The 16,472-nt window shown below is 43.2% G+C and overlaps 3 non-coding genes across 3 annotated transcripts; 2 read left to right on the forward strand and 1 right to left on the reverse strand.

Annotated features, from left to right (window-relative positions):
* Positions 1-6,111: 6,111 nt before the first annotated feature.
* On the reverse strand, positions 6,112-6,185 carry TRNAN-GUU (transfer RNA asparagine (anticodon GUU)). The gene has a single exon. It is a non-coding gene; the product is annotated as a tRNA-Asn (tRNA).
* A 678-nt stretch (positions 6,186-6,863) lies between these two features.
* Positions 6,864-6,935, forward strand: TRNAH-GUG (transfer RNA histidin (anticodon GUG)). Its single transcript has one exon. It is a non-coding gene; the product is annotated as a tRNA-His (tRNA).
* A 4,235-nt stretch (positions 6,936-11,170) lies between these two features.
* TRNAG-CCC (transfer RNA glycine (anticodon CCC)) lies at positions 11,171-11,241 on the forward strand. The gene has a single exon. It is a non-coding gene; the product is annotated as a tRNA-Gly (tRNA).
* Positions 11,242-16,472: the final 5,231 nt, after the last annotated feature.

Raw genomic sequence — 16,472 nt, forward strand, 5'->3', positions numbered from 1 at the left:
CAGATATCTCAACTCAAGACCACTGGCTGGGCCACTGTTGCTCCTTTCCTTTGGTCTTTCCCTCAAAACCAGCTTCTGTAGGACCTGTCCTCCAAGGCCAGGGGAAGGCTTTGTCCTCGCACAGAGTTCCTGCTTGCCCCTTCAGGAACCTGAAGTCTGTTCTCTTTAGGCTGCAGAGAAGCTTCAGGCGGTGTGTTATGCTGCTCTCCCCAAAGTGTAAGCCAGGCTTACCCTGTGCTTGTAGGAACTCTACTAGGCTGTCATCCCCCCGGCACTGCCTGCTCTTGGGAATCCTCCTGGTTGCCTTGCTAGGCAGTGGGGTCTTGGGTCAGTCTGAGTGCTAGAACCACCCACCTCCTGAAAAACCCTTCAGGGAAGTGCAGCTGCCCTCTTGTCTCTTGCCTGGCTCTTTTTGTCCTGCAGGGAGCATAAAGTGTTTCAACTGGACAGAAAGATGAAGGATCTTTCCTGTGGTGGGAGGATGAAGGGATCAGGTGGGAAATGCATTAAAGGAAGAGGGAGAGTTCTCAAGAGCTTCCCACAATTGTCTGCATTGGTGCTGTCAGAGGGTTGGCTGCCCTGTGATCATGGTATGTAGTCTTGTCTCATCCTGGCCTTGGCCTGGCCCTGGGTCCACTCTGAGTCCAAGCAAAGAGAGGCAACCTGGTTTGCAGTACATAATCCATTGTGCCTCTCTCCAAAGTGGGGTAGTCACTGAACTTCTAGTTCTAGGATCCCAGTGGATGGAATCCAAGGGTTGGGTTTTTTCCTTTTTCCTTCAACTTCCTTTCTTGGTGATCTGTAACTCAGGGGGAAAAAAAATTAGCTCAGAAAAAAAGTTTAGCTGTGCATAAATTTGTGATCGTCTGTGTTAGGTAAAAGAAAAAATACTTTTAAAGACTTTTAAGAATTCTAATAATTGACATATAATGACACAGACAATGTTTGTGTCATGTTATGCTTCTAAAGATGACTCCTTTTATGCATCACGTGTGTGCATGCTCGCAACTGACTGTTTGCAATCCTATGGGGATTCTATAGGTAAGAATAGTGGAGTGGGTTGCCATGCCCTTTTCTGGGGGTCTTCCCAACCCAGGAATATAACCAGCATCTCTTATGTCTCCTGCATTGGCAGGTGGGTTCTTTACCACTAAGCACCCCCTGGGAAGCCATGTATGCATCACACTTGTTTAGTAATTTCAGTCTAAAAGCTATTTTATGTTTTCTTCCAGATTTTCTAATAATGAAGAAAATATTGGTGGCAAAGAGCTCTAATTCAATGTCTGTAGAAGTCTTGGACTTATTTTCTCTTCAAAATTCTAATGACACTGAACTGTCTGATTTTCCTACACTGGTTTTACTGGTCCAATAAGCAAACTTAAATCCTATAAATATTTTTTATAAAAATGTAAAATATATGTTGTAGTAAATTAAATGTATCATGGGCGTCCCATGGTACTAGCAGTAAAGAATACCACTTACCAAAGCAAGAGACACAAGAGATAAGGGTTCGATCCCTGGGTTGGAAAGATCCCCTGGGGCAGGAAATGGTAACCTGCTCCAGTATTATTACCTGGGAAATTCCATGGACAGAGAGGCCTGGTGGGCTCCAGTTTATAGCTTCTCTGTCCATTGGGCACAGAGAGTCAGCTGGGCAACTAAGCCTAAATAATATACCATATGATAAATAGAGACTAAGTCATAATTCTAGAAGCCACTGTGTTAATTATTCTACCTACCATTTTTGGGGTAACTATCTCATTATTTTATAGATTATGAAGTGTCCATATGGTCACAGATTAAGAGGAAGTGTCAGTACTTTAAGGGTGGTGAGCATGGCCATCACTGTCACTTTTAAGAAGTGTAAAACACATGCAGTGTCTGCACCAGGAATTAAGGAGCTGTCACTGGAGACTTCTTTCCCTAAAATGTTATTTATTCAAAAAAAATTTATGTGTGGGGCAGGTGTGTTCCTTGTAACCTGCCTTCTAGATTGTGAGTCACTCTTTCCTGTTCTTTGTTAGGTTTTCCTTGTCCTTTTCACTGTTAGTGCCATGGGAGGGAAACGGGAGGCCACACCTGGAAAGGACACAGTGCCAAGCTGTTATGCTTCTGCTATGCTCCAGATGCGGGCTCAGCAGGGCAGGGGTTTGCCTTGGGTTTGCTCAACACGCAGCATCTCTCCCAGAGGAGGGCCTGGCACTTAGTAAGCCCCTAATATGTGTTCAGTGATGAAAGACATTCTAATGAGAGATCCCAGAAAACAGAAGAGAGGGAGAGAAAAATGGGTAAAATTGGGGGCAGCCTAGAGTACGAGGGACAGAGGAGGACAGGCAAAGAGAAATACCCATGCATGTGCACACACACACACACACACACACAAAGATTGTCCAAGAACCATATTTAGTGTATAAAGGCAAAGGGTCCAATTATGCTCATGAGATTCAACAGAAGAACCAAGGGAAGGTGTGCCAATAATTCTTGGTATTCAGGTCTGCACATGATGCATTATCAGCAGCAGGATTCTTGGTTCTAATGATTTGTCTCAAGTAGGCTAATTTGTTTTTCAAAGATAGTCAAACACTGTCAAGGAATCACATGGAGACAGTTATCAGTTTGCTAATTCACCCTGGTATAGGAGGCAGCCCAGTCATTAAAGTGTGTGCATACAATGAAGGCAAAAAGGCAATCCACAAAGGAAAGGCAAGAGGAGCAAATGTCTGAGACCAGTGGTTTCCCTAACTCCAGTCAGTAAGCTACGTGGCAGGAAGCAATCTCAAGTCATTCTAGTACAGTTATGTAGGTCACTACTGAAAATGAAGAAGGAAAGGAACAAGTTGCCCTGACTGGACTGACTCCATTTTGAAAAGAAAGGGAACTCCATCTTACACTCTCGGTGAACTTTGGACTGTATATGGAGGCCATGGAAATAAAAACAGAGCAGGCCTCTCTGGTGCAGGGAAACCAGACCAGGCTGACCCATACCTAGACTTCCCAGAGCCAAAAAGAATGCAATGTCCACTATGTAATCAATCACTATCTGTAATCTTAATACCCATTGTTGATGTAGGCTAAACCGCATGTCCAGATGACTTTAGAATGTAAATTTATGGCTGTAACCTGATTGTATCTCTTACTTAAATTGTCCAGAGTGGGCTTTAGAGAATTTGGGGGTTGTGAGCTTGGGCACATATGCTTTGGGTATAAAAAGTTGTCACAAAAATTGGTCGGGGTCCCTCACTAAAGAGGAATCTCTGCCTCAGACCCACCGGTATAATAAACGGTACTCCACTATCCGTACCGCCCTTCTGAGTGAGTTTTCTTCCCAGGGCACTTGGCTACAACAAAAACAATTGGAAGTTGTTGGAAGACTTTCTAAACATCTTGGAGATTTAGTTGCTGAACATATGCAGTAGGGTGTCTGTGGGCAGTGGCCACATTGCTCTTCTGTTGTCTTTCTTGCTTAGGAGGGCACCACTCCCCATTTTGGAGGAACAGATAGATGCATAGAAAGCTTCTCATACTGACAAGAAAAAGATCTTTCATCAGATTGGAACAATACACTGGAATATCAATAAATACAACTCCTACTGAAGCTCAACTAGGAACATAAAAAGATGCCTTCAGCTTCTGGCAAATGTGGAGTGACAGAAATTTTATTTATCTTCTTGCTGGAAATACCTTCCCCTTTTCCCCTGCTTCCAAGGGGGAAAAAAAAAAAGAAAGACATGAAACACTAGCTTTCCAAACACTGGAAATAGGCAATAAAAAGAGAAATCACAGAGAGATGAAGAACAAACAAGGTGAGCCTTACCATTGGTTCAGCTTACTGATTTCAGAGAGATTGCAAACTGGGCATGGGGAATAAGATCTGAGGCCAGGTCCTTGATAGTGAAGATAAAGCCAAGAGCCTGTGGAGAGCAAAGTAGCTGGAGTCCATAGGACAAAGATCCAGTGATGAGAGAGATGGAAGAGAGAATCCAGACATATGAAAAAGATCTCCCTCAAATAGTAAACAGAGTTCTGATCAGAGCATACTTGCAGAGAAATTGCATGATGCCAAGGAAGGAAATTCTGAAAAGATCATAGAACTGTGTCTGGTACTCACACAGGGCAGAAAATCTTACTCCCACCAGCCATATTGGGCTACTCATCATTCATCGACCATTGGCTAGAGACCTCAGGAATTTTGCCTCACTCATGGGAACACTCAGTCCTAGACTGATGGACCTAAAAATCATAAAAGCAAGGTCCAAAAACATGAAAGTAATTACAAGTCACTTAACTGTCCCCCAGAATATATCTCAAGATTCATAGGAATGCTAAAATAACCAGTTTCCCCAAAGCAAAACTTTGACAATATCTGGCATCCAAAGAATACCAAGCATGCAAAGAAGCAGGAAAACATATCCCTTAAGGAGGAAAATAATCAATCCAAACTGAACCAGATTTTAAATTATAGAGAGGATTTTAAAATAGTTATTATGACTGTGTTACATATGTCCAGTTAAGGAAAGATGTAGAACATAGACAAAAGATGAGATCCAAACTTCAGAGATGAAAAATATAATATCTGGGATGATACATTCACCAGCTAGAATTAACAATAGATGAGACATTGCGGGGGCGGGGGCGGGGGGAAGGATTATGGAACACAAAGCCACAATCAATTTTTAAATATCCAGAGTGAAATTCCCACAGTCAAAAAAAAAAAAAATTTAATAGCATGCATAAATGAAGGGTAGGGCAATTTTAGAAAGTCTAATATAATTGGAGTCCCTGAAAACACTAGGGGTAAATTTTGTGAAAGAAAATATTTTTGAAGAAATAATGACAGAAAACATTCCAATCATAATTAAAAGTATAACCCTACTGAACCAAGGAACCAAATGGACCCTAACACACTGTAATTAAACTGTTCAAATCCACTGAAAAAGAAGGACTCTCAAACGAAGCACGGATACTGACAAGCTGCATCCAGAAAACAAACAGATTATATCAGATTTCTCATCAGATGCAGTGGATATAAGATAGTGGTAAAGCAACTATACCCCAATTTAAAAATAAAAACTTTTTGAAAGGAATCAAGAAATAGGAAAATAAACTCTGCTATATACATTTACAAAAAAAGAGAAGATGATAGTGGAATAACATCTTTAAATCTTTAAAGGATTGAGGGTGGCGGGGGGGAAACAGTTTACACCCCCCGCCCACCCCCGGCAAAGTCTTGGAGAGATAAAAATGAAAATTTTACAGACATACAAATGTTGAAAGACTTCATCACCAGCAGAACCACACTACAAGAAATGTTAGAGTCCTCCAGGAAAAAGGAAACTCATACTAGATGGAAATAAGGATGTACACAAATTGATGGACAAGAAAAATGGCATCTGTGGGAGAAATATACAGCATTTATTATTATTATTGGTATTATCATTACTGTTTAAAGCTTTTTAAAAACATGCGACAGTTTAAAGAAAAGTAACGATGATAGATTGTGGAGTTTATAACATAAGCAAAGTAAGCACGCATGACAATAGCATAAAGGCCAGCAGGGGAGAAATGTAAAAAGGTGTGACATGGCTTGAAGGCAGACTGTGGTGAGTTACAGATGTATGTTGTAAAGCCTAAAGCAATCTCTAAAGTAACGAAACACAGTTATAGCTAATAGGCCAACGAAGGTGAGAGAATGGAACCATACACAAAACCATGTAAACACTATGATAGAGCAGTTGCTCTTCCAGAACTCTATCCTATAGACATGTGCACAAGATTGATGAATGTGTATTAATTGTAACAGAAAATGCATAGAGCCAAATGAATTTCAAAGTTAGATGGAAAGAGTTCAGTAAATACTAGTACAAACAATGGGAGAAACTTCATTGCTAAAAGGAACCCAGAGGATAACGATTAGATGAAGAATCCTGGATTCCAAGTGACCTATTTTCCTCCAGAGCTCTTCCGTGGGGATCAGTGATGTCCTCGCTTATGTCCTCCTGTTGTGCATAAGATTCGGGGAACAGAAGGGTAATGGAGGACTTCTGCACCTTTAGAGGAATGTTTGGGGTAGAAATAACCGCACCCCCTTTTCATTCTATAAAAGTTGGGAGACGTCCCTGGGTGGGCTCGAACCACCAACCTTTCGGTTAACAGCCGAACGCGCTAACCGATTGCGCCACAGAGACAGCTGGAGACATCGCTCTATTCCCCCTCCCCCACCTCATTCCCTTAGAGTGCAAGCAAGCCTTCCACGCTAGGAGGAGCCACTAGTCCTTCTCCGAACGGTTATACCCGCTCCAAAGCCTCCGAAAACCAAAGAAACCTGTGGGGAAGCCGGGGGTCGGGCGATTCCGAAAGCAGAAGTGCAGTCGAGCGTCCCCGCAGCGCCTGGTGCCACACTCGCCGCAGATGCAGAGCTCCGGAGACGCTCCGGGCCTGATCCGAGCGAGCCCCAGGGAAGCTGAACCCCGAGTGGACTCAGTGCTGCCTCCCAGTTTGCTCTGCCTTCATTCTACCGTCTGCGCCCCTGGCGTTGCCCCCTTTCTCCCTGCGTTCAGCCAGCCAAGGAAGCCAGAAAGAGGGCTTGGGGACGGTTGATCAAAACAGAAATATAAAGAGGCGGGAATGAAGCAGAGGCGGCAAGGACAAAGCAATGATAACTTCTGGAAGCCCGTGCAGTGACAAGGACTGGACGCGGGGGAAATGAAAAATGCAACAGACTTGAGAGGGCGTAACGGAGGGAAGATGTGAGAGAGAATCGGGAGTGCCTACAATTATCCAACAACAGAGCAGCACAGTAATTGGAACGGATTTGTCAAAGTTTAAAAGAGCAGTGTCGCACTTCGCTCACCGTACAGTGGCGCGCCGTGATCGTATAGTGGTTAGTACTCTGCGTTGTGGCCGCAGCAACCTCGGTTCGAATCCGAGTCACGGCAGTGTTTATCTTTATCTTTTGCATTGTATCTACCAAAACAACTCTTGGCCTGGTCGCCGACCGCCAAAACAAGGAGGGTCAGGATAACGGAGGTCACCAGGTTATAGAGTCTGGACGTACTCCAGATCTCGCCATTTAAGATAAAATATCTATAGTCCAAGTTCAAGCTCTAAATGAGTCTTGTATGTATATTTCACGAAAGAAACTGTCAAGTTGTACCGGGATTTTGTTTGTTTTTTGGTGGAAATATTTCAAATATCAGTCATGCTTTTTTTATATACAAAATAAAACAGATTTTAAAGAGTTTAGAGTATACTGCAAACTGATCATGGCCTACACGGGATTTTCTGACATCCCACCTCCCATTTTTATCCTGAAAGGAAATCATTAAGTTGTGTTTACAGAACAAAATGTTTGTATCATTAATGGGCAGCTGTTTTAATACTGTAATGTGTAGTTGTCACCAGGATCGACAGAAAAATTTTATCATTCAAGCATGGCCTTTAATACTTTCCAGGTAATGCATATCCATCCTCTGATACTTAACTCTGATGTCTACTCCTTCAGGTGAGAATTCTTTCTTCAAGTTCATGTGAATGAATATATGATTTTTCTATCTAGCTATTAACAAGCAACGTGATGTTTTTTATATATATGTATGTTACTGAATTTCTCACACCTTAATTTTGGCATTATGCCAATATAAAACTATGTCACAAATGATGAACATTTGGATAATTTCAAACTACAGCTTTTGGGAAAGGCTAATATAAATGCCATTCTACTAGTTATTTGTGGATGTGAGCATAAAAGTCCATTGAAAGAAAGGGAGTAACGGACAGGAAATTGTCAAGGAAGGCAAGACCAATGGCTTTCTATCAGAGAGGTTTTAGTATGCCAGAGTAGAGAGATGCAGTGAGGCAGGTCGTAGAAAAGTGGAATATTTACTGCCACTGAAGAGCACTAAAAAGGTGACTAGAAAGTAGATTGTGGCTGCCAGTTACCATGTCTAAACACTCATGGTTCCATAACCTTATTTGCCACTAGCAACATTTGCAGAAAATTGCCTCCTCTCACTTCTGCAATTTCTGAGTGCATCTACATAGACCTTACATTTTTCACAAAACGTAACTCAAAATAGTTCATAGACCTAAAAGGAACATGCTAAATTATACATGTTCCAGAAGGTAGCATAGGAGAAAATCTATGTGACCTTAGGCTTGACACTAAGTTTCTTGTGTATGAACCTCCATAGTGCGATGTAGTCCGAGACTGGGATAAGAAAAAGGATATGTAGTAACAATGGTTTCGGTTTCAAAAATTCCAAACCTCTAGTGGATAAACTCGGTACTTCAAAGACATACTCCCAACAGGAGGGGTCCTGCAGCATTAGCGGTTTGGAAGCACTTCGTGGCTTCAGAGGGCTGCAAAAACTGACTTTTCCAGCTAAGACAGTTCGTTAAATGTCAAAGAACACAGTATCTTAAGCTGTGTATTAGTCAGGAATTGAACCCGTGTATTCCTGGATGGCAGGAGAGAATTCTGCCACTAAACCACCAGTGCTCTCCTCTGAATGTTTGCTCTCGGCATCACCAGGAAGAGTCACAGGAATGATGTTGCAAAGCCAGTTCAAAAGATCAGTTTATACAGGCCTCTTTACTGGAAATGCCTCCAAAAGCACACCCAACGGAAGTTTGTATAGGAGGTTTAGGTCAAGAAATACCATCAAGATGTGGAATTCAAATCAAAATACTGGACTTCATTTCCTCACTTAGGATGCATTCTCTTTGCCCTCCCACGCCTTGGTGCCTTCCAAACCCTTTCCCCTCACTCTTGAGACAAACACCAATTCTTCTCTAAACAGGCATTCTGGACCCAGAGACAGTTTGGGAGGCTCAAAATTTGGAGATGTGCCTGAGTTACTTCAGAAGATCTGAATGACAGTTAAGCCTCTCTTCTCCTAAGGTTCTTTTTCTTTCTTTCTTTTTTTAAAAACTTTTAAAGAAATTTAATATCCTCGTCTCCTGATTCAATAACAGTAACATAAATTATAACAAAAATTTATTAAAGTGGACACCTAAGTGAATTTAATCTATTCTCTTCAGAATTAATGATTAACCAGATAAGATACTCTTTTGAGTTGTTGAAAAAGGCCAAAAATCAAATGGCCTTGCTTTTAAGCTCTTGTGTTTGAGAGAGACCTACGAAAGGGAGAATAAATGCAAATTTCACTCCAAGATTTCCCTTTAGCCCCACCCTCTTTGGTCACTCAAGGAGGATATGCAGAGAAGAATGATTGCATTTGATTCTGGGTAGATGCTGGATTGCTACTCTTCTGTCTAATATAAATTTCTTTTGCCCTTTGCCTTGTCTGATTTTCAAATTATCCCTTTTTTATTCTTTTTTTTTTTTAACAATTAGCCTGGTATAGGCCAAGCACTAATCCATGCACAATCACTGCAGAGCCCCAGAGTTTCTCTCCTCCTGAGCATCTCTTTTAAGTCCTTAGAAAAGCCCAAGGATCAAAATGGCCAGTTTTCAAATTCTGGTGTCTTACAGAGACCTACACAGAAGTATAAGTGAAGCTTTCGCACCAAGGTTTATTCCCTTCATCACACCACACCATACCTTTCCCCTCTCCTTCCCAGTTCTTGAGTTGTTTTCAACTCTGAAGATCCACTCAAGATCTTTGTAGCACATTACACTCAAGCAAAACTTTATTTTTGATCATTTTATTCTCCACCTTTTTCAGTTGTTATGCTGCAGTTCTGATGCTTTGCAGACTAATCATTCTGCCTATCTTGCTAAATTTATTTTTTCTTTATCTGTTAGTGTGTGTGTGTGAGAGAGAAACTTTCCTTTATTTGCTCCTCTCTTTCCTTGTTTAACAACTCTAGACTATAAACTATGCTAGGCACTATCCTATCTTTTGAAAATATTTTATTTACATACATAGTCTTGGTTTTTCTGGGAAATATAAATCTTTTTTATGAAAATATGTCTTTGGAAGACAGAGTCAAGTAAAATGTGATTTTGTTAGAACACAATGTCAAAAGCAAAGTGGACACATCACACATTCAATTCCGGCAGTCAGGAAAGTCTCTCCAGGGGAAACTTCTGAACTGAGACCTGAAGAATGAGGATGAGTTTGAAGAATGAAGAGGGTGTTGTGAAAGGCCCCCCTGTAGAGAGAAGCAAGTCCCTGAAAGGGAAAGAGTTCCTGAAACATCAAGTTACTTCACTGTTGCTGGACTTGGGAATTGGCAAGAGGTATCTCGATGATAAGGATGGGGAGAAGCAGAGTACATGTCCTAGAGGTAATAAGACATTTTAGTGAAGGAATATGGGGACACTGGGTGGCTTTAGGCAACAGGCATGTTCAGATTTGGGCTGTGCAAGGTCACTCAGGATACAGTGAGGCAAATGAATACCACTCTGCCATAAGAAAGAACAAAATTTTGCCATTTGCTGTTCATGGATGGACTTGGAGGGCATTAAGCTGAGTGAAACTAGTCAGACAGAGAAAGACAAATACTGTATGGTATCACTTATAGGTGGAATCTAAAAAACACAACAAACTAGTAAATATAACAACAACAAAAAGATAAAAAGAACAAACTAATGGTTATCAGTGAGTAGGGGGGCAACATAAGGTTGGGAGTGTGGAAGGTTCAGACTATGAGATGTAAGATAGGCTCAAGGAGCCAACATGATGAATATAGCCAGTATTTAGTAACAACTGTAAATGGAAAGTAACCTTTGAACTTGTATATTTTGAAGTCTTAAAAATAAAATGTTTAATTAAAAATATTTTTCACTTGCCTATTTTGGCAAGTTAGACCATTTTCTCAGACTCTTTAAGACCATTAAATAGACTCTTTTAGGTAAAATTTAAGGTTGACAGTTGAAAGTCTAGGGTTATAAACAAGGGATCTGGATGAATCTCCGATGTTTTTCTGCAAGGGTCTGTTCTGTGATTGGAAAGAGCCTTTATCAGAGCTGTAATGTGAGTGAACAAAACCAATATTTCTATATTTTCATTTGGTTGTCCCCACCGCATGCTATTGCCTGATTGTCCATCTCTTTTGCAAGCCTTTGCTTTGATTGCCTTTCAGTCTGTGAGTTCTATCTTCCAAAGACAACACCTATCTGGGAAGTCTTGTTTCCCCACCACCAGGAGATTGGTTATTGTAGAGATTCTTTCTGGAGAGTTGTCAAAATGTTGCTTGTGGCAAAGCATTGGTGGTTCAGTGGTAGAATTCTCGCCTCCCACGCGGGAGACCCGGGTTCGATTCCCGGCCAATGCATAGCGCCCAAGTACTTTTCTCACTTCCTCCTTGTTTTGCCTAGTGCACAGTCAGGTCAGAATACTACGCGGTTCTGGCCACCAGGAGCAGGAAAAGGAGAACTGAAAACCTCGAGGTGGTTCTGAACAGAAGACTGTAAGGAGATGATGTCAACTGGGGCTTTGCAAAGCTCTGAGCTATTTGGGTATATGGAGCAGCATTTGGTGGCTGGCAGCGCAGCAACCACCTCGCTGGTGGGTTCCTACCTTTCAATGTGTTTCTGTGGACCTTTGATTTAGAATATTTGGACTTGTTGCTTTTCAGTTTTTTTCCCAGAAGGTCTTAGCAACCCAAAGAGCCATCAGGTCGCTGATTCACACTCTGGAGCATGGGCTGATGAATGGGCCACAACCCACCAGGGAGCGAGAATCAAGACAGCAGCTGCGGTCCCGCTCGACCCCCCAGTGTCCGGGGAGGCGTCAGCGGCCGAAGGTAGAGAGAAGCCGGAGGGGAGGAATCGCTCCGACAGGAGTGGAGATGCGAAGACGGGGTCTTGCCCAGTAGTGGCAAGATGTCTCTGAGTCTGTGAGCCGGACGCTGTGATGAATTTAACATCGTCAGCCACCTCTGCCCCTGCGTGTCCTGTGAGCACATCGGTGTTCCAGGAAGGATCTAATGTACCTGGAAATACGTCAACAGTACTATATATATAGTTGTTCAGTTACTAAGTCGTGTCCGACTCTTTGCGACCCCATGGACTGCAGCACGCCAGGCTTCCCTGTCCTTCACTCTCTCTCCGAGTTTGCCTAGGTTCATGTCCATTGAATTCGGTGAGGCCATCCAACCGTCTCATCCTATGTTCTCCCCTTCTCCTCCTGCCTTCAATCTTTCCCAGCATCAGAGTCTTTTCCTGCAAGTCGGCTGTTTGCATCGGGTGCCCAAAGTATTGGACCTTCAACTTCAGCATCAGTCCTTCCAATTCAGAGTTGATTTCCTGTAGGATTGATTGGTTTGACCTCCTTGCTGTACAAGGGACTCTCAAGAGTCTTCTCCAACACCACAATCCCAAGGCCTCAGTTCTTCACCCTCAGCCTTCATTATGGTCCAACTCTCACATCCCTGCATGACTACTGGAAAAACCATAGCTTTGACTATACCTTTGTCAGTAAAGTGATGTGTCTGCCTTTTAATACGCTGTCTAGGTTTGTCATAGCTTTCCTTCCAAGGAGCAAGTGTCTTTTAATTTTGTTGCTGCAATCACTGTCCACAGTGATTTTGGAACCCCATATTCTGTGTAGTAATTATTATTTTCTTCCTCTACATAGTTAATGTGGCTAATTAGATTAATTTATTTATTAAAGAGCTTCAGTTATTTTCCAAGATAAGACCAATCTTGTCATAGCATTCAATGAGTTTTCTTGGTGATTCAAATGGTAAAAAAATTGCCTGCAATACAAGAGACCTCGGTTCAATCTCTTGGTCAGGAGGAACTCCTTGCTCCCTTCTTCCTGTCCTAGTGTTCTTTTCTAGGGAGTTCGATGAATAGAGCGGCTATATATCCCATTGGATCCCAAAGAGTTGGACAGGACTAAGTGACTACTTCTTACATACATTACTACTATATTATTTGGTTCGATATTTAACACTTTCCACATACTTTTTTTTCTTATTTTTCTTTATTTTCACATACTTTTGTAACATATTTCTTGATTCAGTATTTTTAAATTACAGCTATATTCAGCAATGACAGTCCTATAACTTCTGTTTTTTACACTATATTTTTTGGAGAGTTTGGCTTTAGTCTAAACTCATACAATAAATTGGAGAAAATGCGGCATCTTTTAATTCTTTTGGAATTTCTTTGCTCAGGAGCCATTTCTTCTAATGAACATTTTTTAGTCCTGGAGCTTTCTTTGCAGGAAGATTTTTAAATTCTGACTTGAAAAAATTCAGTGCTTGCAGACTAGTTCATCCCCCCCCCCAAAAAAAAATCATTATTAGGACAAATGATTCAGTTCCTCTAAAATATTTGTGTTTAAGAGATTCACTTATTGTTCCCTTATGTCTACAAGTTTAGTAGCAATGACTTCCTTTTTCTCTCTTAACAGTTTTACCAGCTTTAGTAGTCTTTTCAAAGTCAACCATTTATATTTTCTCTTCTGTATATTTATTTCTAACTTTAAAATTTCTGCTTTTCTAGATAATTTCTACTCCTATCTGTTTTTGTTATTGTTATTCTTCTAGTAACTATAAGATGAAGATTTATCTCTTCAACAATCAGCCTTAATTTTCATAATTTGCATTTATGTTTGTGTTCAGTTCAGTCGCTCAGTCGTGTCTGACTCTTTGCAACCCGATAAACCACAGCACGCCAGGCCTCCTTGTCCATCACCAACTCCCGGAGTTCACTCAAGCCTATGTCCATTGAGTCGGTGATGCCATCCAACCATCTCATCCTCTGTCATCCCCTTCTCCTCCTGCCTTCAATCTTTCCTAGCATCAGGGTCTCTTCAAATGAGTCAGTTCTTTGCACCAGGTGGCCAAAGTATTGGAGTTTCAGCTTCAACATCAGTCCCTCCAATGAACACCCAGGACTGATCTCCTTTAGGATGGACTGGTTGGATCTCTTTGCAGTCCAAGTGACCCTCAAGAGTCTTCTCCAACACCACAGTTCAAAAGCATCAATTCTTTGGTGCTCAGCTTTGTTTATAGTCCAACTCTCAAATCCATACATGACCACTGGAAAAACCATAGCCTTGACTAGACGGACCTTTGTTGACAAAGTAATGTCTCTGCTTTTTAATATGCTGTCTAGATGGGTCATAACTTTCCTTCCAAGGAGCTGCAACTGGGCAACTGAACAACAACAACAGGCAGTCTACCCCAGAAAAGATTAGATTTCAGAGATGCAGAGAGCAGAAAAAAAGGTGATTCTCAGCCCCGAGGGCTGAAAGCAGCTGTGCAAGGCTCCCAGCCTTTGCCTCACTGCTCATCACCCTTCACCACCCTCTCCCTCCTGAGTGAGGCTTTGGGCTCAGAAGCCAGGCCACAAGGTGGGTTCCATCCTACTCTAGTTTTAGCACTGTGTGCTGGGGGAGCCAATGTGATGGTCTCTTTGCCTCAGTTGCCTTATGAATCAGGGGCAGACTTGGTTCTCAGTGGGTGATGAGCAGATCCATCTATTTCCTATTTCCTGACCTGACTGCGGGGCACCTCTCCTGGTTAAAAGCATGTGTACCCGCTCCTTTTCCTCCCCAACCAGCTCAATTTGTGAAGCATGAAATTCTTCATCCTTGTGTCTTTGGTTTGAGCCCCATGCAGAGTTGAATTCGTTCTCTATTTTTCTGTAGTGAAAACCAAATTGTTTCACAAGTGTGCTGGGGTGAGGAAAGCCAAGTTTGCTTCACAGGGATGCATTTCTTGGTTTTCTGAGACATGATCCCTGTCAACATGTAGAGGAGATTTAGGCCCCTGAAGAGAAGGTGTGGGGATTTTCAGATGGAAAGATAACCTGAAGGCAAGCCTTCTCCTGTGTCCTCCTTGGAATGTCTGTGGCCTGGCCCCTAAAGAGCTTACTCAGAGCAAAGAAAGGAGGCCTGGTTCCAAGTGCTGAGTTGGCTTACAGTAGTAAGAGAACTTCTCCTGGTTTGGGGGAGAAAAACGCAGCTATACATTCTGCCATAACCCATCACACTTGCCCCAGTTTTTAAAAAAAAAACCAGGAGTTCGGGGCGGGGGGGTGGGGTAAGGAACCTGTTTCCGCCCGGGAAACCTTTCGCGTGTTAGTCGAACGTGGTAACCACCACACTACGGAAACCTCCTGAGTACCAATGCCTAATGACAGCTCCAAGAAATGAACTTGTCGCCAAGACTGGCCCACCAAAAATTTTTAAAGAAAAAGGATCCTGGGAGCACCTTCGATCTCTGAAGAAGCACGTAGATTGCGGCTCCCGAGAGGCCTTCCTTAGGGTTAGGGTTCCTCACCTCCCCGAAGCGAGGTCCCTGGGGCTCCCACGTCCAACTGAGTCTCCAGTTCCTCAGCCTAGCGCCAGAGACCAGGGATCGCTCCACTAAATCCCCATCTCCCAGAAGCCGCAGGAGCTGGGAGTGATGGGCGCGTCTGAGCCGCAAGCACCCTGGACACCCTTCAGTGTAGACGCCGGCCCTCTCCGGCTGTGTACAGCACAGGCGGTCGGTCAAAGCCCTTGGCTCTCGGAAATGAGTGGTGTTTCGAATTCACCCGGGAACCCGAGGCCCGGCCCTCCCCTCTGCTCCCAAGCGCTTGATCCGCGCGCTCTTGCCTTGCAGCCTTTTGGCTTCTCCCTCGACGTCCGCGGCAAACGGGGTTCCTCAGGTTCCTGCCGCTGTGGCTTATTCTAGTTGTCCAATATAGTTCAAGTCCAAGACTTTCACCACGCTTTCACGTTTAGCATGAAGAGCAGCAAAAGCTGAAGGCTCAGGTCTTTTGTCTGTTTGAAAATAGCGAGCATCAACGCGGGCGGAGGCTTACTTCCCTGCCTGTATTGAATTCGCTTGCAGACCAGGCCCCGCATAAAGCCGCGGGGGAGCCAGGCTCGGTCCACACAGATCTCAAGGTCGTTATTCCGCCCTCATTGTATTTGAGATTCTTCTTGAGAAACGTTTTGTTTTACCCTTTACAATACCCGAAACGCCTTTTATAATTTTCCAGTTCAACAGGTCATGAAGTAAGAATTTTAACCTAGGACGGCAGAGGTCAAGGCAATTTTCCCAGAAAGCTGGTGTCTGGAGGGGTTTCCGTATTCACCTCACAGCAGGCAGTTTCTTTTTTATGAAAAACATAATACAGTGTTGTCTGTGTGTCTGTCTGCCTCTGGTTTCCTTTAGAAGTAAAGGGTAACAAGCTTGGGGATGCATGTGCGTTTTCTCCCGCAGTGGTTTTTCTTCTTAGTGCGGGGGTCACCGCGTTTCCTTCAGGTCTGAGGTTCAGGGGTCAGACACTGAGGGAGGCGCGGGCCGCGTGCGCACCGGCCCCCAGGCCGCGGGGCTCCGCCTGGTTCCGCGTGGACTCCGAGTGCGGTCGAGGGTACGACCGCGTGGCAGCACCCTCACCAGCGCTGGAGCCTGAGTCCCCAGAGGCGGACTTGAAAATTGCTTTAGATCAGGACGTTACATGAAATTCCCCTGCTTTCCTCCTATCCAGGTCCTAGTTTTCACCTCTCACGTCCAGCCAGAGGAGCGGATTCGCGGTCTTTCAGTCGGGTCCAGCGCGC

Source organism: Bos javanicus, chromosome 3 (genome assembly GCF_032452875.1).
Source record: "Bos javanicus breed banteng chromosome 3, ARS-OSU_banteng_1.0, whole genome shotgun sequence".
Taxonomy (NCBI): Eukaryota; Metazoa; Chordata; class Mammalia; order Artiodactyla; family Bovidae; genus Bos; species Bos javanicus.